This window comes from Coptis chinensis, chromosome 2, assembly GCF_015680905.1.
Source record: "Coptis chinensis isolate HL-2020 chromosome 2, ASM1568090v1, whole genome shotgun sequence".
Taxonomy (NCBI): Eukaryota; Viridiplantae; Streptophyta; class Magnoliopsida; order Ranunculales; family Ranunculaceae; genus Coptis; species Coptis chinensis.
Genome location: NC_141457.1, coordinates 60,999,488 through 61,022,943, shown reverse-complemented (window position 1 = coordinate 61,022,943; position 23,456 = coordinate 60,999,488). Strand labels below are relative to the sequence as shown.

The window sequence follows — 23,456 nt, the reverse complement described above, 5'->3', positions numbered from 1 at the left end:
AAAAACTGTGGTCTATAATAGATACTTAATACCACGGTTCTACTAGAAGTATTTGTCAAGGTAGTTGTTACCATGGTTTCAAAACAGTGGTTAAAGGGCTTTTACCATTGTATATAATAGTGGTTAATGAACTTTTCTTTAGTAGTGAGTGACCATGCTGGCTTAGTTTGATATTCATTATAAGAAAATTTGTGATCTCGGTCGTCTTCAAAAAACCGTTGACTCTCAGCAGCGGGAAGTTGATAGATTGAACCGAGATGCGAGTCGGTTAAACAAAGAAGTTGGGCAGCTGACTAGCGAAGTAGAGCGGCTAAAGATTAGTGCTGATACTGCTGAGAAGACCTTAAACCAAATAATCACTTAACACGCAGAAATTCTGAAGCAAACTACTGAAGACTTTGCTAAAGAAAAAGCTAAATATGAGGAAACTTCTGATGCTGAATATAACCAGGTTGCTTTAGCTTTGAACCTTTTAGGTGATCGGTTGGAAGCTTTCAAACAATATGTTCCTCATGCTGTTGTTGTAGAACATGGGCTTATTTCTGATGATGCTGATGAAGAAGAAATTCCAGCTGTGACTCCTTCTAATCCTGACCCAACTATCTTAGCTTCTTGCATTTCTGCTGATATGATACTGCCTAGAACCTTTTTGCAGACTTAGCTGAAGTAGATGATCTCCTTAATATTCCTCCAGCTTAGAATTTGAAAACTTTTGCTCATGGTTTTGTAATATTGATACAATCTTCTTCAAACTTTAATTTATCACATACTTTTGTCTGTTACATCTCTGAATGCCAATGGGATTTGAGCATATAAAACTTTGAAATATATATATACTATTGATATAGAAACATATATTTATGACCAATCTTTGAAAATGAAATTTTCGATACCCTAAAAAACCAAGAGAAAATACCATTGATACTCAGACACGTATCCTTAGAAAATGAAATTTTCGATACCCTCAAACAAATAGAGAGTATCATTGATACTTAGACATGTATCACCAGAAAATAAATTTTTTGATACCCTCAAACAAAAAGAGAGTATCAATGATACTTATAATATATATCCTTAAAAAATGAAATTTTCGATAACCTCAAACAGAAAGAGTATCATTGATACTTAGACATGTATCATTTCAAAATGAAATTTTTGACACCCTCAAACAAAAAGAGAGTATCAATGATACTTATAATATATATTCTTAAAAAATGAAATTTTCGATACACACAAACAGAACGAGTATCATTGATACTTAAACATGTACTATCAGAAAATGAAAATTTCGATACCCTCAAACAAATAGAGAGTATCAATGATACTTATAATATATATTCTTAAAAAATAAAATTTTTGATACCCTCAAATATAAAGAGTATCATTGATACTTAGACATGTATCATCAGAAAATGAAATTTTCGATACCCTAAAAAAAAAAGTGAGTATCAATGATACTTATAATATATATTCTTAAAAAATGAAATTTTCGATACCCTCAAACAGAAAGATCATCACTGATACTTTTTTTTAAAAAAATTTGAAACACATACCTTAATCATTTGACAATTTCTGATACGAAAGCCTTTGATGATATATCTAATATTAGAAGTTTTTGTGCCCAGGCTCTGTATCGGATTTTGATACCAGGGCTTTTGATGATATGCCTAATACCAACATCTTTGTTGATATCAGGGCTTTATGTGCTTGGTATCTGCCACTATTTATGATACCATGACTTTTGTCGATATGCCTGATACCAACATTTCTGTCTATATCAGGGTTTTATATGCATGGTATCTGCCACTATTTCTGATACCAGGACTTTTTACGATATGCCTAATATCAACCTTTCTGTCGATATCAGGACTTTATGTGCCTGATATCAACACGTCTGTCGATAACAGGACTTTATGTGCCTGATATCAACACATCTGTCGATAACAGGACTTTATTTGCATGGTATCTACCACTGTTTTTGATACTAGGACTTTTGACGATATGCCTAATACCAACAGTTCTGTCGATATCAAGGCTTTATGTGCCTGATATCAACACGTCTGTCGATAACATGACTTTATGTGTCTGATATCAACACGTCTGTCGATAACATGACTTTATGTGCCTGGTATTTGCCACTGTTTATGATACCATGACTTTTGATGATATGCCTGATACCAACATTTCTGTCGATATTAGGGCTGTATGTGCATGGAATCTACCACTATTTCTGATACCAGGACTTTTGACGATATACCTGATAGCAACATTTCTGTCGATATCAGGGTTTTATGTGCCTGGTATCTGCCACTATTTCTGATGCCAGGACTTCTGACGATATGCCTGATGCCAACATTTCTTTCGATATCAGGGCTTATTGGCATATTATAACATCATTACTTTATGAATTTGAAACTTTTTATTGAATTGAATACTCTTGTTGCATAGTTCATTTCGTAATAAAATTGAAAAATACATTATTGGTAGAATACCTTCAGATTATAGACATTCTGAGATTTTGGTAGTAACTCTCCATCAGCACTATTCAAATAATATGCCCCATTTAGTCCAACCTTATGGATACTGTAAGAGCCTTCCCAATTTTCCGATAGCTTTCCAGCTCCCTTTTCTTTTGTCGCTTGAGTTACCTCTTTCAGCACTAGGTCGCCTTCTTGGAAACTTCTTCCTCTTACCTTTTTATTGAATGCCTTTCGGAGCTGTCTATGATAAGAATCAAGCTTTATTCTTGCTTGCTCTCTTCTTTCTTCCAAGTTTAGGACCTCTACATGCATTCCTTGGTCATTAAGCCCTTTTTCTAGAAACATTGTTCTGGATGTCGATACCACCATCTCGGCTAGAGTGACTGCTTCCATACCATAGGCTAGAGTGAATGGCGACTCCCCCGTAGCTACCCTTGGAGTTGTTCTATATGCTCATAGCACACTATTTAGTTCATCGACCCATAAGCCTTTCTTGTCCTCTAGTTTCTTTTTGATATTATCCATAATAGTCTTATTTGTCGCCTCAGCCTGCCCGTTACCCTGAGCATAATAAGGTGCCGGTGTGAAGTGCTTAATCTTGTATGATCCTAGAAAATCTTTCACCTTGCCTCCAATGAATCGGGGACCATTATCCGATATGATGGCATACGGTAGACTGTATCAACAAACCACTCTTTCAAATAGAAAACTGATAATATCTTGTTCTTTGATATGTTGCAAAGCTATAGCCTCTACCCATTTAGTGAAGTAGTCAGTTACGGCAAGCATAAATCTTTTCTTATCTCTCCCAGGTATTAGTGGTCCAACAATATACATCCCATATAAAGCAAACGACCATGGGTTCGATACACAGTGCAGCTCTTCTGATGGAATATGAATTGCATGTCCATGCTTCTGACACTAGATACACTTCTTTACATATCAAAAACAATCTCTTTGCATCTATGGCCAGAAGCATCCTTGCCTCGCTATCTTGTTAGCTAATGATCTCTCCGCCGTCGATATACATTTTAAATATGGTCCACCAGGATTTTTCCGATACAACTCATTATCAATTAGCAGATATCTTCCAGCTCCTGCTTTTACCCTTCTAGTCTCGTTTTTATTTTCTGGTAATTCACCTTTAGACAAAAACAAAACATAGCTGCTTAACCATGACGCCCCCAGCGTATCTACTTCCATAACCTCTGAATGATTCGTATCAATACTTGGGTTTTGCTGAACACCAATGTACAACAACCACCCCTCCATATTTTCAAGCATAGCAACGACATATGCCAAAGCATTTGTATGTTGGTTCTCTCCTCGATAAAAACTTGATAGGAAATTAGTCGGTCTAATTAAATAGACTAATCTAACCCTAGTTAAACCGCAAGCGCACAGCTATCGTTGAAAATAGTTGCGGCAAACAGGTCGATCCCACAGGGATTGCTACTTCAGACCAACGAGTATTAAAATTGTGATTTATCATAATTCGAACAATATTAGTGGATGGAGTTTGGAATTCACTATTATCTAAAACTATTTAATTTAACTAATTTCTATGAAAGCAATTAACTAAAGAATTTGGTTCAGATGATTGGAGAGGAACTAGGACTTCAGAATCCACTCTAGACTTTTCAATAAATATTTTAGGACTGGGGTTCAATGTTTCAGTTTAATAGGAGAAACACTCGAATGAGAATTCGGTGTTTACCCGAAGATGTTATCGTGACAAAACAATTACATAAAAGCATCTTCCAAAATTCAGCACTAGAGATCGAACTTAAAAGATTAATTGTCTTTTAACAGCACAACTAATATCTAAATTTGATATTGAGAATAGAAATCAGGCTATGATTAATAGTTAATCAGTTCACACTACCTAGGATGCTTGACATACAAGGTGCAAGAATATAACAACTATTGATCGAGATTGTAATGAAAGAAGACTGACAGTTAAATATTATTATAACCATAAAAACCCAATCTCAAAATAATTACATCAAAGGTTAGGGCTTCATCTTAGCCATAGCTAAATAATTTAGCAAGTCATAATAATGGAACTGAAAGTAAAGAAAAGGTTAGGAGAACTCATGTCGACAGTGAAGTCTCCTTGGCCTCCCTTCATCTCGTTCTCGGTTTCCGTGCGTCTCCAATCCTCCTCCACTTTTCTGTCTGTTCTTAATTCTGCTGTGTTGTGGAGAGAGCCTTTTCTTTGGTTTTTACTGGTATATATAGAGGTTTTAAAAATGAGAGTTTGATCTGAATTAGAAGTATCTAATTCGGTCGATTTGCGTGAAATTCGGGATTGGGCGATTTGATCGCGGGAATAGCGAAGTCGGTCTTTGCTTCTGTTCGTGAAAGAGAAGGTGGAAGCTGATCAGGTAGTCTGGTAGCTAGGTACTATGGTGGAAATGGCATATGGGCTTTGTTATTTGGACTTTGGTATTTGGATATGGGCTGGTCTAATTAGTTACACATGGGTCCGGTCTGTCCACATTTAACTTTTTGGGCCTTAACATTAACTTTGGCCCATATTTTTAACCATCTAGTCGAGAGATCTTTGGCTCATGCGGAAAACAAGTTCCCACCCTTTGCTGACTCCACTTAAGTTTCGTCTTTATGTGCCTTGTTTCTCTGTTGCGATCATGTGCTAATCTCTCCAGAACTCAATAACCAACGCCAAGCAACCTAACCACGGACTCACACACTAACATCTCGAATCTCGATAGTTTCGGCACTTTCAATCAACTCAACTCCGATCCTGCAAAATCACTAAAAACACACTAACTAAATCAAACAAATAAAATAAACGGACTAACTAATATAAAATTAGGCATAAATATATGTGACATTTACGTGTTTATCAATCGAGGTGCGGAAATTTAATCTTGCTGAAGTTTTTGAGCTTCAATCTAACAAAGTTCAAATAATCGATCATGTTATCGCATTTTGCTGAATATCCTCAATTGATTTGGCTTACCACTAATTGAGAATCACTGAATACAAATAATTCTTTGACATTTAGCGATTTAGCCATTTCCAATCCTGTTATCAATGCCTCATATTCTTTCATTGTTAGATGCGTGAAAGCCCAGAGTAACTGCTGACTCCAGTCTTTGATTTTCAAGGGTTATCAGAACAGCTCCGATACCACACCCCTTTTGTCCTGATGATCCATCGACAAAAAGTCTCTACCCATTTATGCCAGCCCATGGATTATCTTAATTCATCTCATCATCAGGTTCTTGAAAATTTAAGCAACTATCTTCTTCAATCTTCTAATTTTAATCTTCAGCAAGAAAATCCTCTAAGAAATCTGCCAAGACTTGGCCTTTTTAAGAAACCACCCTATTCCTATATTCAATCCCAAACTCATCAATAAGCACTGACCACTTCGCCATTCTTCCCGACTTAGCTGTCTTGGCTAAAGTTTGCTTTAAAGGAAGATTCTTCATCACAATGACTGAGTGGGATTGGAAATATGGTTTCAACCTTTGAGTAGAATAGAGGAGAGCTAATGCATATTTCTCCAACATCGAATATCATGTTTCAGCCTCGAGCATAGTCTCAGATTGAAAATAAACAGGTCTCTCAACTCCTTCTTCTACTTTTAATAGTACAGTACTAATAACAAAATCAGATATTGCTTGATATAAAAATAAAGTATCACCTTCCTCTGGCTTCATCAAAGTTGGCACTTCTTGAAGATACTTTTTTAGTTATGAGAATGCTAATTCACATTCTTCCTCCCATATGAATTTTGTATTCTTTTTCAGCAACTTGAATAAAGGTTTACATCGGTCAAAAGTTCTTGATATAAATCTATTCAAAGCTGCAATTCTTCATGTTAACTTTTGTATCTGCTTTCTAGTACTCGGAGAAGGTATTTATTAAAGAGCTCAAATCTAATATGGATTGATATCGATACCTCTCTTTGTGACTATATATCCCAAGAATTTCCCTGAACTTACTCCAAAAGTACATTTCTCTGGGTTGAGCTTCATATTGAATTGTCTGAATATTCGGAACACCGTATCGAGGTATTTCACATGCTCATCCACCTTTTTCGATTTTATCACCATATCATCGATATATACTTCCACAATATGCTTAATCAAATATTTGAACATTTTCTCCACCAACCTTTGATACGTTGCTCTTGCATTTTTTAGACCGAATGACATTCTGACGAAACAATAAAGACCTCCTTCCACAACGAACGCTGTTTTCAGTTGGTTTAGTACTGCCATTATAACTTGAAAATATCCTAAATGACCATCTTAAAAACTCAACAACTCGAACCAAGTTGTTCGATCGACCAATTCATCAATTCTCGGCATCGGATAGTAATCTTTGGGACATTCCTTGTTAACATCGGTGAAATCCACACAGATTCTAACCTTGCCATTCTTCTTTGGTACGACAACAATATTCACTACCCATTCTGAATTATTAATTTCCCTAATAATTCCACATTCAAGCATCTTCTGAATCTCATCTTGTACCGCACTTTCGTATATCGTCCTAACCCTCCTATGTTTTTGATGCACTGGAATTTCTCCTTCTCTCATATTCAACTTATGATAACATATAAGAGGATCAATTCTCGGAAGATCAGCCATCGACTAAGCAAATACATCTTTATTTGTCTTTAAGAATTCTATCAAATCTTGCCTGATTTTCAAACTCATCTCTGTACCAATAAAAGTAAAGCAACTTTCATTGTCCTGACCAATATTTACTTTCTGCACTTCTTCCATCATTTTGCTTGGAACCATTTCCAACTTTGTTTTCATCTCCAAGGTGAATCTAAAATCCTCTTGTTGTTTATTGGTATTGGATATTTGAGATGAAGATTCTATTAATTGCTATCTGGTTCTCTCTGAGATGCCCCAGTGTCTACTTTTTTGTCTTTCATCATACCCTTGGCAGTAACAAAATTGCATTTCTCAAATTCTAACTGATCACCTTTTATCTCATGTGGCCCATAAGCAGTCAGAAATCTGGTAACCTGGTAGAAAGTACTCAGAACTGCTCTCATAGCATGTATCCACTTTCTTCCCAAGATAGCATTATGATCTAAATGATGCTTAATGACTATAAATTTAGTCATAACTGTATGTGGACCTGCTCTTAGGCAATTTAATTTCCCTAGCTGGCCTAGTAGAGCTTCCATTGAAACCAAACAGATTAAACTGTGATTCTTTCAGATGTGATTCATCAAAACCGATACCCGTATATGCTTTCTAAAATAGAATATTCACTGAACTTCCATAATCAACTAGCACCTTTTGCACATCATATCCTAATATCCTTAATGTAATCAACAAAACATTATCATGAGGCAACATTACCTTTGATAGATCATCAGGAACAAACATAATAGCTCCAGGTATGCTTGCCGATATTAGTGAAGGGTTCACCGGTATCGGCTCCACGTTCACTTCTAGTACCTCTTTCACTGTTGATATCTTTCAGATTTTACCCCTTATAATCTTTTCTATGGCATAACCCCCTTATATATCATGTTGATTACCCCTAAGGGCTTATCATTTACCCATAGCTGTTACTTTCGGTCTAGCATCAGCTCTGAACTCCTAAAGCTTTTCATCTCGCATTAATCTGTCCACTTCTCTGAGTAGTTGCAGACACTTATTTGTCTCATGATTCTTGAACTTATGGAAATTGCAAAATGGTTTATCTGCTATTTCCCGAAGGTTGTAAGTCGGATGCTAGAAATAAGGTTTTTTCCCCACCCTCCTTAAAATGTCTTCCACTATAGTATTAATGGCTATATAATTACTTGGATCTAATTCCTCTTTCAGTGATCTTTCAAACCTCTTTTTCTGTGAAGGTTGATTTTCTGATTTCGGATAAGGATTAGCCGATTTCCTCTTAACGGATTTGCTATAGTTTTCTTCCTTGGTAGACTTATTTGATCCTGACACTTGCACACTGGTTGAACTGATGCTACTAGAATACCTTCTTCAACTTGCACATCTTTCTAAGTTTTATCATACAATTCTCTTAGAGTTTTAATATCCTTACGAAGCATATACTTGTGCATATCGGAACCTAGAATAAGCCCTGTTTGAAATGCCATCACCGCTGTCATTTCTAATTCATCTAAATGCTCTACGAGTTGCGCCTCTACCTTGAAACACAACAAGAAGGTTTTAAGACATTCCTTCTTTCCTTGCTTGAGTTGGAACAAAACCGACACTTGCTTTGGTTTTACTCGCTGATGACCATAATTGGTAAAAAACTTTTCCTCAATCTCCCTAAAACATGATATTGATCCCTCTTACATAGAACAGAACCACATCAGTGCCTTCCCCTTTAGACTTGAAGAGAAGGACTTGCATAATAATGAATCTAGATAGGCTATTCCTTGGTATATCAAAAATTGGTGTCGATTTCCAAATAGATGATCCATCGGATCCGACGTCCCATCGTATTGAGTATATTTAGGAATCTTGAACTTAGGTGGAATGGGCATCATCTCGACACTTTGATGTATCAGGTTTCTGCTGACATCATCTGCCAATTTTCTTATCGATGCTGAAGTTTTCTTGAGAAGCTGGTTACCCAGCTGCTTCTGCATCATATTTTGTATCATCTCTTTGGTGATGGGTTGTGGTATCGGAATTATAGGTATCGGCGATGCTTCTACAATTCTTTCGTTTCTTGCAGATGCCTTTTATGTATAATGACTAACTGACTTTGAACTACAAGCCTCCTCCTCTTCCACATGGAGATCTTTTAAAACCTGACTTGGACTTGCATTCTTCATCTCTTGATTCTCTTTAAGTAATATAGCATTTTGTTTTTCCACTTCAATTCCCTTAACCGCTTCAAGACTTTTTGAAGTGAAACTTCTACTCCAATGTTTTCCTCTTGATATCGCTTACTTACTGAAGCTCCTGTATTCCTTGTTTGCGATTGATTATCATTATCCACTCGCTTGCTATTTGATCTCTTCTTTGGAGCCATTATGATTCACTTCCCACTCTTCTTTCACGCTTCTTTCACTCAAACTCTTAAAGAAAAAAAAAAACTATGGATTCGAAATCGAAGAAGAAGAAAACTAGTTCAAATTTTCTTGTTCTCGATGCACAGATGGCGCCAATGTGATGTCGAAGAACAATCCCTCTTAATCGTTCTAAGATCATTGAGATTAAATGATGGTTTGAATGAAATTGAAGTAAGTTGTAGATCTGATAGGAAGTAAATGAAGCCTTTTTATTGAACAATCATGAAAGTTTTACAATCACTTTGATTCTCTCTTTATCTCTCCTATTTCTAATAAGTTTTGTGGGAATGATCAAATATCCCCTCTTTCTTTTTCATCCATTCTTTATATAGTGTCCCCAATTAGCTTTGATCCAGTCAAATCATGACATGTGTCCCTTGTCTTCCTCCCTCCTTTCCCACTTAATACATGCAAACATTTGAAATAACCACGTAATATATCGAGATATTGATCCTTATATCAATATCTAGAGTTTTGAAATATCAAATAAAAATATTTAAAGGCACGATATTTGCCCACTACATATATGATATTGAGCGTGAAGACACGGATTAGAACTAGTTTAAACCCTTAAAAAAAATAATAAATAAAAAAACCCTTGGTAACCATTGACATTGGCATTTCTGTAAAAAAATTAGAGTTTGAATTTTCTAGCGTTAGAAATTTTTGATTATGCTCTATTTGACGGGAACCATTGATAAGAATTTCAAATTGACAAAACTAGTTTAGTTATTACGTGGATACTTTTTGATAAGCATTTCGAGCTTTTTAACAGTTATCTGTATCTAATATATTATATATAGATAGCAAATGTGCACACCCTTTGGGTGCAAATAAAATCATTTTTTAAGAAACTTGATTGTTTGTAAGCCAATAGGGAGTCATTAAGAAAGAAAAGCATAAACACTATGCATATGCGCTTTTGCCAATTTTATAACCAAGCATGGTAAAATAGAACAAAAACAATCACCATTTTAAAGCAAAATATTTGTTCGTCCACGCTTTCTTCAATCATTTTACAACAACGAATACAAACACAGAGTATGCTCAAAAAATAAACAGAGATGAAGTCCTTCCTTTGTCATGTGATGAAGTTGCAGGAACATTTGGTGGTCTAATAACAGTAGCACTTGTGTTATGTCCATTAGATTAACTTGCAGTCCCAAATGGAATAGTAGTGTACACACCCAGAGATGTATTGCTCGATTTCCACCTTCCTTTTTCCTGCCTGGGGAGTTTCACACTATAAAAACATACATATGTGTCGTCAGTCCCATGTCACTCCATAACCTATTGGTGCATTTTCTCTTCTTTTTGTTGGTCCCTTTGTTTGTTCTTATTCGCCACCTGCAAGTATATGTGCCAATTAGACTACCATGTAAATAATGTGAACTAAATGTGCAAATGACGTGTAGGTTTTCTTCAGACGGCCATTGCATCCGTCATTCCCTCCGACATGATTCCAGACTAATAAAGCTTGTTATAAGCTTTTTTTTTTTGCTTGAGTGGTTAAAAACGTACTATTAAGTGTAGTACTATGCAAAGACCAAAATATCGAATTCGGTGAATATCTCGATGTACCAAAAAATTGAGATATATCAGATATATCAGAAATATCAGAGATACCCATTTTTTTGTTGACCAGTCAAACTTTTGTTATGTATGTCGATATATCGGATATATCGTCAATTATATTGAAAATATTATCGATTGTATCGGAAATATCATCAATATATTGGTCAAAGTCAACAATATTACGTCAAAGTCAACAATATATGTCAAGGTCAACAATTTATATTGGATATATCGTATATATCGGTCGATATATATCGTTATATCAGAAATTGTGAAATATATCGAAAAAAACAGATTCAATATTCGGTTGAGATATATCGGATATTTCCATCTCAGTGTACCCAAAAAAGATATATTTCGGCGATATCTCAGATATCTCGACGATATTTTGGGCCTTGGTACCATGACCTCAAACTCAAAGCTACACCAACCAAGCTCTGTCATAAGACTGGTTGTCATACGAATATTTAATTCAATAGAAGCACATTATTACAATATGAACTTTGGGTCATAGGCACCTGCTGTCATAAGTAGATACCTAAATCAAATATGAAGAAGTTTAATGACATGCCTGTTTTCATGTTAATAGCAGCATGCGAGATTGTGAGTACATAGACAATGAAGTAAAGAAGTAAATAACAAATTGAGGATTTTTAAAAAAGGTGATATAAACAGAGGGATACATTCATTTTCGAGCCTTTAAATAAAATGCAACAACATTCTCGCTGACTAAAGCAGTAGTCCAAATAGAATGGACGTGAGGGTAAAGGGTTTTAACTGATTGAATCATACAACAATCATAATCAACAATTAAGCATAGTTTTCGCGAAAGCAAGAACTAATCCTACATGCCAAATACTATCTTAAGAAAAGAAGAAAAAATACCAAGGTACAAACCTATGCAATAGTGATAGAAATCTTTAAGTTCCATAACAACTTCGATCCTATAAATCGGAAACACTCATTTCAAGAAAATAAAAATAAAAATTCATAACCAATTGGAGAAGAAAAGAAAATGATAAACCTTTAACTATTATCAGAAGAAGATTTAACAAAAGAAATCTGTGCCAATGAGGATCTAGATCAAAAGTACTGCATAATGTCACCATACAGTCCAGAAGCCAATGGAGTTGATAAAAAAAAAAAACAGTTAAATTAAGATAAACAAAGTGGTGGTCTCTTCTTCAATATGATCGTTTTAAATTGTTTCATTTTCCCCAACCCAAGGACCACAACTACTGGTTCACTTGCAGCAATGTCTACCATCTTATCAACTTTATGCACGTATTTCTAAACACATTCAGACGTACCAATATCAAAGTATTTCAAAACACATTCAGACATACCACTATCACAGTTCAACTAACAAAGGGAAAACGAATGAGACGATGAAGGCAGATGCATTTTCTTTACCACATAGATGTAGGTATATACATGAGAGAAAATAGCAATTCCTTTAACAAACATACCACATACAACATGAAGGTTTGCTGAAATGAGGGGTTCCTTTTCTGCAAACTCTTTTCCTTCTACAAAACCAATTCGAATCGGCCAGTGAGACCTCCTATACGCTATGGAGAAGGGTAAAATAGCAGCCTTGACTGTGTTGTGTCATGGTAAACTTGTAGGATTTCATTGTAGAGATCAATTAGGTAGCTCTCCACCTCAAATTCTTCATGAATTGAGAGTCTATCCAGCATGAGGTTCTGCCTGAAAAAGATGCAAGTTTGTTACGACTCATTCTCTATGTGCTATTATGGCATGTCTTGCTCTTGCATCTGTATCATCAAGCCAAGCTCCTATAACTTTGACACAAGGTGTGTGATGCTGATAATGTTGTGAGCGTTTTTCTTGAATGCAGCCAAATATGAGATATGCCAAAAATGTCATATTTGATGGCAATGTACGACACTCAAATACTGGTGTTGGACCTAAATAAGAAACCATAAAATCTTTTATAAATACTATAATTACATAAGCTAATAAAATAATCGTGGCCAAAACTATGATGCACCAAGTTTCAATCTCAATAGCGATATAATCTACATTATAAAATAGTGCAATTTCTACGTAATATCAGCAAATCAAGAAGATCATGACCTTAGCTTCTGAGGAGTGACAACGCATAATTATCAATCTATACTTATCTCACTACAAAGTGTGTGAAGCTGGCTATAATGCCATCAAAGTACAATATATATTTTGCTTCAGACTAATTTGGACGAATTGAAAAACCACATCATTGTTCTATTGGTGTTAACACGTACGGTATAAGCAATTGTGTTTTAACACATTTGTTGCATCCCTTGAGCTAATCATGCAATATATAATCTATGAAAATAAAAGGAAGCCACTACTGATGAGTCATGATTTTTTTTTCTATACCCTATTGATAAATGTATGTATAACACAATAGCTAAACCATGTATATGAGATAAGGAATTGTTATGTCACTGAAACGTTCCCCACCTACAACCAATTTCAAGATGAAACTAAAAGAACTATAAATGGGAAAAAGAGACTTACACTGAGTCTATGACCGCCACCAAGAACTCCGTTGCTAAGAAAGTAGGAGTAGCGACTTAACAACAACTCTTAAGAACTGCTAAGCTTAAGAACCTTTGCACAACACACCTGTTGATAAATGGTTAGTACTTTCCAGTTCTCCTCAACAAAGACAACACATGTTTATAGTGCAATCAAAACACAATCATGATGCTCAAATTCACAAACAAATTATCAAACCCACTTACTAATTGAAAACTGTATATACATTTGAGATGGTACATTTAATTTGCTAGTTGAAAATTTAGGACCTGTCATAGTTTCTGCTACCTACATTTTTTTTTCTTTTCCTTTCTCCTTGTACTTTTTTGCATTTTCCTTCATTAATAGAATAGGCACTTATGTAGCCAAAAAAAAACCCCCCCACACACAATCCCCATCCATGACCTTATTCATTTCAATTTGACTTATTTATAAAACCTACACACGAAAAGCACCACTGAAATTTGTTGGACCAAACATTGTTAAGACTTACATGCCCTGAGGAAGTGTTGAATCATCGGTGCTTGCATACAAAAACAATGACCCTCCACTCTTAATGCTAAGAAACTTGAGAGATGGACAACCACGGTAGCCTGCAAAAAGTTAAATATTGTTTGAGCTTCTAAATTCAAAAAGTAAGTCAGTTTATCTTGACAAAAATTACCAAATCTTCGTAGAAAGGTGTCTTCTCAGGAAGCAAAGCACGATCTGCATCGTCCCCTTTGATAGCATATTGTTCACATACCTTCTCATCTAGTTGCCCAGCTCCAAAATCAGGATGAGCAAACAAAAAGGCAAAGATCCTGGCTGCTCTTGTCATATCAAGATAACTAATATCATTCTCCTGAATACATACTAAATAAAAATAACATAAAAGAACTTCTTTCCGCAAATAGTCTGTTTCTGTGAACCTTAAACAAACGTACTTGACTGAGTCCCATAAGAGCGAAGTAACTGTGTTGCATGTACACTCAGATTCAAAGGAACTTTAGTCTAACACATTTAGCTATTTCCGCATTTTCATACACTGGACAAAGAGAAAGTTTTGTAATTTTTACATTCATATACGAGGCAGAGAGAAACTGTTGTACATTCTTACTTTTTTAATTTCAAGATGCCATTTGACTTGAATTACACAAAAGTCAAATGGTACTTTGTATCTAAGTAGGTTCTTCTCCTTAATAGACTAAAAGATAAAAAACAAAGATGAAAGGCAATATAGTAGTAAAAAATTGACATGAACATACTTGAACTTCTTCATTTAGAAAAAAGCAAAAGATGTTGCATGAAAGAATTTCCTCTTCAAAGACTACAAATGAAGAGAACAATTTAGTCGACTAATTATAGTACTATCGGGTGAAAGGGCACCAGCGTGAAAAATCCCTAATCAAAATAAAAATAAAAAAATAAAAAAAAATAATAATAATAATAATAGTGATTGTTAAGAAAAATGAGAATGTAATCTAACCTATTCTATGCATATCAAAGCAATCCGTCAAAAGCGCAAGAGGAATATTTCGAGATGTAGAAAGATGGTTACCAAGATTTTTTGTTTGTTTGTTTGTTTGTTTGTTTGTTTTAACTTAAAATCCTCATTTATTCATATAATTGGTACAGTTATTTGGGAAAGTATCCAAACGGTGCATTTGTTACTTGATTGGAAATTCGTAATGCATCACTTGAATACAGTTCTAGTTTTGCCCTATCTCTACCTATCCAAAAACAAAGGGCCGCTCTATCTCTCTTCCTGTCTTCATTTTAAATGTTTCTTTTTCCTCTGTTTGCCTTTTTACATTTTGTTCATTTTTCATGTGCAGACTGTGAGCGTTTGATTAAAGCGAAGGGTGATATATGAGGTATATGAGGAAAAACTGGAGAAGATTAGTTTAAAGTTAGTGCGCTATTATATATGGTTAGAATATTTTTAAGCTCGTGAGGCTTTGGGTTCTACAATAGCTGTTAATCTGCATATAATTAATGGAAGCTTTTGGCCTTTTATATATAGTTGGTAACACTGAACATGGAGATCGAGAATGTGTTAAGTTACTAATCATCACATTTCTTCTTCTACTTCCATGATCATTGTCAACTTATCTAGGTGGTAATAATAAATCCATCATTGTACTGTAAGGGATAAAGCTCCTTTCATCCACACAACGAAGTATTTTAGCTGTTAGTTCAAAGTTCAAAGTTCAAACACAAGATCTACAACAGAATTAGACTCCCAGCTCTTGAAGAAGGGGTACAAAAATAGGTTTTAGAGACACATCCATGGACATGTTGAGCAGCAAGACTCCCAACTCTTGAAGAAAGGGTACAAAAATAGGTTTTAGAGACACATCTATGGACATGTTGAGCAACACTTGACAAAAACATTAGATTGTCACAAATGAACTTGCTGTATTTCCTCCTAACAATTGCTGCTTATGACATTAGATCTATAAACTCATCGAACTCCTTCACATGAATGTCACAACATTTCCACTGAAAAGAATAAGCAAAGAAAGACGCATCAACTTTAGAAAGAAACAAGTCTGCAAGTCCTTGCGACCAAAAATTGCTTGGGAAATATATAAAGGCAAAAAGATCTTACTCCTCGCATCCTATCATGAAAAACAGCAGGTCCAGGATGGTAACTACACACAGTGTCATGGTTGTCCTTTTCGTTAAAGGTTTTACCACATCCTTTGTTTCTGCAAGTCTGAGGCTCGTTCAGACCAACTATCTTCTTCAATGGAGCAGGATCATGTTTTGGAACATCGACATTGTTATCCACAGGTATAACTATAGTATTCAGAGGTTTTGAGTTTTCTTCTTTAGGTTGTGAACCTGGGGGGAAGAAAGACTCAACTTATTATTTCATTCTCCATCTGTTTGCCAATTAATCAGAGCTCTCATTTTAAACAAAAAAGATTTCTAAACCAAAATATCATTCCTATTTAAATCAAATTTTGTACCTGGAAAAACGATCCATTAAAGGTAGCACGAAGCTTCCTTGACGCAGGAATACATATGCTTGGGACTCAAGAATATGAGCTAGAGAGCATTAAAGAAACTTTGATTCAAGGTACTCATGAGATTCCTTAATAAGCAAAGTCAAAGATTTAACAAAAAGTATATGGCCGGATGGAAGGATTCTCTTTACCATGATGTATAGATGGGAGCATTGAAGATGGGAACCAATTCAATGTATGAAAAGAATCAGATCTAATCAATCAAAAACCACAACCAAATCAGGATATTAACGCAAGGGTCGAGCTTTCTCCATGGCATTCTAAGTACACAGGCTACATTGTTTCTTTGGGTCATAACCTTTCCTACCATCATACCTTATAATATAAATGTATGAAGTTCTCATATCAGAATATAGGGAAAACTTTCAAAAAATCACTACAGATTGGTTTTGGACCTTCTATTATAGATTGTACAAAATTCTAGTGTCAGAATGTGGGAAATTTCAAAAGAGTGATTTTGGATGAAGTCTTCCAATCTCGATCAATTATTTAATCTTTTAAGACCGCATTAACGAAAAATCACCACATCAACAGCACAAGAAGGACCTCCTTTGAACATCTCGCTATTGCTCGCAGAAAGTAAATAAACAAAGCGTATAAAAATAAGATTAAATCTTTCTCTATACCATGTTCTGAGCAAAAGAATCCTTGTTTGCATTTTGAGCAAGCCACTTTCGATGATGCATTGTCCAATGGAGAGGGAATTGGCTTCATTGTAGTAGAAACAACCTTTGTTATCACCAGTTTCTTAGTTGTGTGTTTACCTGTCTTGCATCTTCATTAATAGAAATTTCTTTGAGCGACTGCTATTCATAGATACGTCAACATAATCATATTTAGAAACCCTAATCAATAGTTGAGATACTACTCATAACAATACAATTCTAGTTCTGCCCTATCTCTACTTATCCAAAAAAAAGGTCTGCTCTATCTTTCTTCCTGTTACTCAAGTCTTCATTTAATTATATGAACGAAAAGTGCAAAAAAACTGGAGTCTAAATAGAAATATGTAAATTAAAAACTGAATTTGTAACTACCACAAATATTCCATATCTAATAGAAAGTAATACACAAACATGTCAATGCTAACCTGCCAATGCTAACCATTAAAATGATAGGCCTCAGACACTCGAGCTAAAATCGGCAAATAAGTGTACAATTTCCGTCTCTAGTATTATTACTTGCATTAAGAGCATCCTTTGGGCTAGGCATTCCAGACCACTTCTCAAAGTTTTAGAATCGTAAGCAACATATCCCAAATTTTCCAATTTTTTCAACAAACTCTCTAACGGGCATTCAGAGTTTCATTTATCACGACATCTTGAACTTGAATGGTACTCTTTTTGGATAGCTTAAGCAGAAGATTATTACAGGAACGATAATCTCCAAACGCAGGATGGGAGTACGAATCTTCAAGTCGAAAATGAAGCTTCTGAGGTTTGGACAATGAAGCACATGCCTGTATTAAAAATTCAAAAAACCACATGAGCAAAGAATATTACATTCGCAATTATGGTCACTATGTTAAGTGTAATATACTAATATATGATATATCGTGTAGCAAACAATAAAATAAAAAGGTGTTATGAACATTTTATCAAACAGAAACTACTAATACTTTTAAAATAAAACAAATGTAGTTGTGATGAAGTAGGAATTCATTTAGACAACTTACTTGGTTTGATTTCAGAAATCAACTCTATTCTAATTTGAAATCTCATAAGATGAAGAAAAGTGTTATTTTTGACCGAGAGCAAGCAAGGGTTTAGAATGAGTTCCTTCGCTTCTAAGACTTTCAGTGCAACAAATTATTTTTTTTTTTGAATAAAGCCTAAACCAAGATCGATCCTAAGACATATGCAAAGAGGGAATTGGAAGGTGCCAATGCTATTATGATATTATGTTTGAAGGCAGGAAAGAACTGATCAAGAAGCAAAAAATTTAAAAATTATTGTCATAACACACAGAAAAACCACTTACAAGAAAGATTCAAATGGTAATAAGAGAACCGAAATTATACAAAGGATAAAAAACTGTCACTCAAGTTGGTATTGAGTGCACAATTGTAAGTACACTGAGTAACATCATCTTCAACCTATTGGTAGTCGAGACCTATATGTAACTTTGAGTCAAACTCCAACACATTCTATGGCACGCGGGTTATGCCTACGAGACAAATGCCAGACAATAAGAAATTTAACAGCATAATAGATTCCATTAAAAACCAAAAAAGAACCTTAGTCCAAAATATAAGTCATGCAATGCCAAAAAAACATTGTAGAATCATAGAGGAAGGCATAAAACAAAAATGAAGGAAAGTACGTGAAAATAAAAATCTTCATAGCAATTGATGAATTAAAACATTTTTCTTCAACATTGTGTCAGTTGAGTAAAAGGGATATCCAAATTGTCAAAAGTTAGTAAGAGAAACAACAAAAATTTATGCACTATATGGATTGTGTCTCAGTTTGCACTAAAATGGCAAAAGTGAATTGTTGCAGCAATTTCATGTGTTAACCATTAGGTGCATAAGATCAGAACTCAAAAGAGGCTTGAATACAACTGATTCCAAATTGCATATTAATATATCCAGCTAGACCTTTGACAGAAAAAAAACAATTCATGTAGGCCTTGATGCCCTTTCCTAGTTTGCCAGCATCATGCAAATAAGGTTACTCCAAAAGGAAACTCCAACCCTTTAAATTCTCTTAAGAAAAATGATATGCTTGGTGGTTATATCACAACACCCGTTAGTTACAGTGATTCATTGAAGTTTTCTGAAATAAAGTACGCCTTACAAAACAAGAAAAAAAAAATGTAGAAAAAAAAATTGGATGAGAATTCTACATTAAGGACGCATCTGAGAGGTGAAGTTGTGTTCATTGGGGCTACTACTTTGTTTTATAAGGGTAAAATTTATTTAATTTAGTGAAGCACTGAAGCCAGTAGTCTTTCTGAATGTGATAGCTGAGAACTATGATTATTCGCTCGATCAACTCTTGGCATCAACTCATTTTGGATCATAACTGGATCATAATTTTCAGACTAAGAGGAAAAAAGGAAAATCTCACGTCAACTCATTTTGCTTTGCATATGGATTAAGACATGCGTGAGGCAGTTTTTGTGGGAGTCATCTAGAGTGTGGGGAAGGACTGTACTTTAGGCAAGGTAACCAAGTGTGTGTTGTACTTCTACCTCGAGATGTCAAGTCATGGGAACTGGGAAGTAGTAATTACTGGATGCTTAGAGAAATCCAGAATTGGTGGAACATGTATAAATCATAGAATGGCAGTAAGAATAGGAACTCACTGCAAAAACCCCAAATACACAATTTGGAAAGTTATCACAAGTGTGCAAACAAAAATGAAAACATCAAATACTAAACACCGTATAATCCTCAAAAACGAAAGTTGGATTAAAGAAAATTTACAAATGTTGGCACAGACGTCCCACCCACAAACACACAAAGAGTATATGGTCGAACAGAAAAAGAAAATTGATGCAACTGATTCAGTCACGTGATTTGTACAATAAAGAACAAAATTCAGAAGAAAGAATACATATTATGTTGATAAATAAGCAGTGTACCTTGTTCTACTCAACCATAAGCACCTGGAGACTATGCTTCTCCAATTGTGAAGGATAAAAATTCCTTAATTTAAACACACCCCCAATGTCTACAACAATGTGGTAAGGTGGTAAAATTAGTGGACAACACAACTCACAATTAACTTCCAAAATACGAAACACTACAGTCTTGTCAGCATAGCAAGGGTCTTCCCATCTTCATCACTAAAGAATTTCTCATAAAACATGAAAAAACCAAACCCCAACAATGGAATCTCACAAAACTCAAAACCTCTCAAGGATCAAATTGAGCATCAAACTAACCTTTTCTCATGAGAATAATTGTTGATGTTGAATTAAAAGGAAAACCCTTGGACAAATTGAACTTCAAGAGCAGGAGAAAATATGAATTTTTTTTCATTTTGTTATGTTTTACTGTTGGCAAAAGAAAGTGGAAGAGACATTGAGTGGAGATTGAGAGGGAGACGAAAAGAGAAAGGACTTTGTGTATTTATGGTAATTAAAGACAAGGTAATTAATATTAAGTGGGTATTTATTGTGTGGGCGTATAATTCAAAATGGCCTAGATTTGGTTTTTTAATTAACCCCCACATAAAATAAATAATGACCGAATACCCCTATTAAACAGTGTTAAACAACACTTTAATTATTGAAGGACAATATCGGTACTAAGAATTTACATGGGTATAAAAAGACCAAATAGTCATTCTTAATAGTATTTAGGTGTTTGATTTAATTATTCATTTGGGGGTATTATGCCGTAAGAAAAATACCTGGATGAATTTAAGAGTCCAGATTAGTTATAGGAGATACTACTAGTAGAGATTTGCTATGTTTACTGAAAATTTTGTGAAATGCACCATGTTTCCATATATTTCTACACGTTATACAATAATACATATAGCGCATGTGCATAATATAATAATTTTTTCTGGGCGTAACCTTTGGACAAGATTAAAATTGTTTGTTTTGGCCTTGCCTGGTAAAGATTGTTGGTTGGAATCTTATAAATGTTACTTAGTATTAGAATATGAGGTAATTGACATATATGTAAAGTCCCACATTTCTATAAGTGTGGACTATAAGTCAAACTCATCCGTATCTAGTAGTTTCTATTCCCGTATATAGTAGTTTCTATTATCATGTTTTGGATTACTTCACATCCAAGGTAGGTTAGTATTAAAGTATCAAAGACCATTAATACTGAGTAGTTGAGACTGCTCCCATGAAGCCACGTCAGCTCCCCTTTTTTCTCTAAGGTCGACACCTCAGCTTTTCCAATAATTCTGCAGAAAAAAAGGAAATCTACGCCCACTTTTCCCAATTTCAATTGTTCCCCGTTCTCACCGTATTAAAACCAATGAAAAAACAAAAATAGAAAACAAAACAAAAGTCCCGACTTTTGCCCCAAAAACTTCCTCTCATCTTTGTTCAGTGTTACTTCTTGACACATCTTTCAAATCCCTCTCTATCAAAATCTCTCTGAATAAGAAGAATAGAAGAAGAATATAATGATCTGAAAAATGCCAGAAAAAGAAGAAAGGTATGATTTTGTTTCTAATTAGAAAACAATTATTTTGCTTACTTTTAGAAGTTAGATTTAGATATTAGTATCAAGAATGGTAGATTAAGTATAAAGTGCTTAAGAAATCCATTTAGCTATAGGTTAAAAGTTGAATGTATTGGAGTGTTTTTTTCTGGAAAAGCAGTCATGTGAAAGATGTCTATGAGAAATACAGGTAAAGAATACTTTAGATTAAAAAAAATTGAAATACATACCAAAACGTCTAGCTATTCAGAAATTAATAAGGTAATAAATACCCAAACTTTTATAAAACTCAAATTGGAAATTTCTTAATTTAGTAAAGATTTTGTTCAAGTGGGTCTTAGACTCTTAGTCGAAGATCAAGATGATACTCCCGCACATGCAGAGGGTGTTAGGAGAAGCTTTATAAAGAACGTCACAAGTGGCGGGCTTAGCTTGGAAGCATTATCTCTTGAGATGATTTGTTTGGAAGACATGGAGTTGGTGGAAGCTAACATAAGTGAGGAAGAGGTCAAAAGAAGCAAATTCATATCTGATTGGAGACATAGCTCAGGGAATGATTGGTTTTTTTTTTTTTTTTTTGATTGGCTGATTGGTTTTCTTTACAAGGTGTTGAACATTTCTTAAGAATGTCATAATGAGGGTTGTTAATATATTCCAGGGGAAATTCATACCATTGTCACGCTTGAGCTCCATACAGGTACTTACAAATGAGTGTTGTTAATATATTCCAGGGGGAATAACGCGTGGGTTGGCGAATGTAAGTGCCTTCTAGCTTAGTTGGTAAAACATTTGGGTGATGATACCAAAGGTCTGGGGTTCGAACCCCGCTACACACAATTGAGTTACTGATCTCTTTAAAAATTGGCTTGCCCACACATTTTTGCCGGTGCTGACTAGCAAAGTCGGTAAAACATTTGGGTGATGATACCAGAGGTCTAGGGCTTGAGCCCCACCAGCATCAAAGAGTTACTGATCCAAAATAACTACATTTTGTCTACATAATGCAATATTTCTTCTAAAAGCTTCTAATCAATGTGATTTTGGTTAATTTTCTATAGTTAGGATCTGTCTTGAGTTTTGTTTTCAACTTGAGATGTTTGTACCCAACTTTTTTTATCCTTTACTGTTGTTATTATTTTGGTTACTATGGTGATGCAGTCAAATTTCACTATACATCATAGTAATCATATAAATGTTAGTTTCTCACTAATTCAGTGCTTAAACTATCTTAAGGTGTGTGTGGAGGTTTGTTCAATGCGTCCATAAATTTGGCAAACACATGCTTAAGATTAAGGTGTTATGAATTGTGATGTGAATTTTGAGAACAAATGGATTTTCTAATTTGGGGAGAGAGAGGAGATTTGTGTTTGGGAAAAGCTTAGAGGTGAAGAGGTGATTCTTAACTTTCCTTACAAGAAGATATAGTGGAACTCAATTCCATTTAGGTTTGCTTTTTCATGTTGGCTAGCTTTCTTGGAGAGAACTGAAACATAAATTTTGAAGAAAAGAGGTATGGAGCTCCATAATAAATATTCATTATGCAAAGAGGAAGAGGAGAGTGTGGATCATATTATTCTCAAACGTGCCTTCTCAAAGCGGTTTGTTCGTATTTCAACAAACCTTGGAGGTTACCAACTATCATCAAGGAGGCGCTTAGAAGAAAC

The 23,456-nt window shown here is 34.9% G+C and overlaps 1 long non-coding RNA gene across 1 annotated transcript; it reads right to left on the bottom strand.

The window, feature by feature from the left end:
• Positions 1-16,337: 16,337 nt before the first annotated feature.
• LOC147516955 (uncharacterized) lies at positions 16,338-20,707 on the bottom strand. The gene is made up of 3 exons (XR_015213773.1): positions 20,244-20,707; positions 16,599-18,114; positions 16,338-16,470 (listed from the first exon to the last, which is right to left on the bottom strand). It is a non-coding gene; the product is annotated as an uncharacterized LOC147516955 (long non-coding RNA).
• Between the last annotated feature and the right edge of the window lie 2,749 nt (positions 20,708-23,456).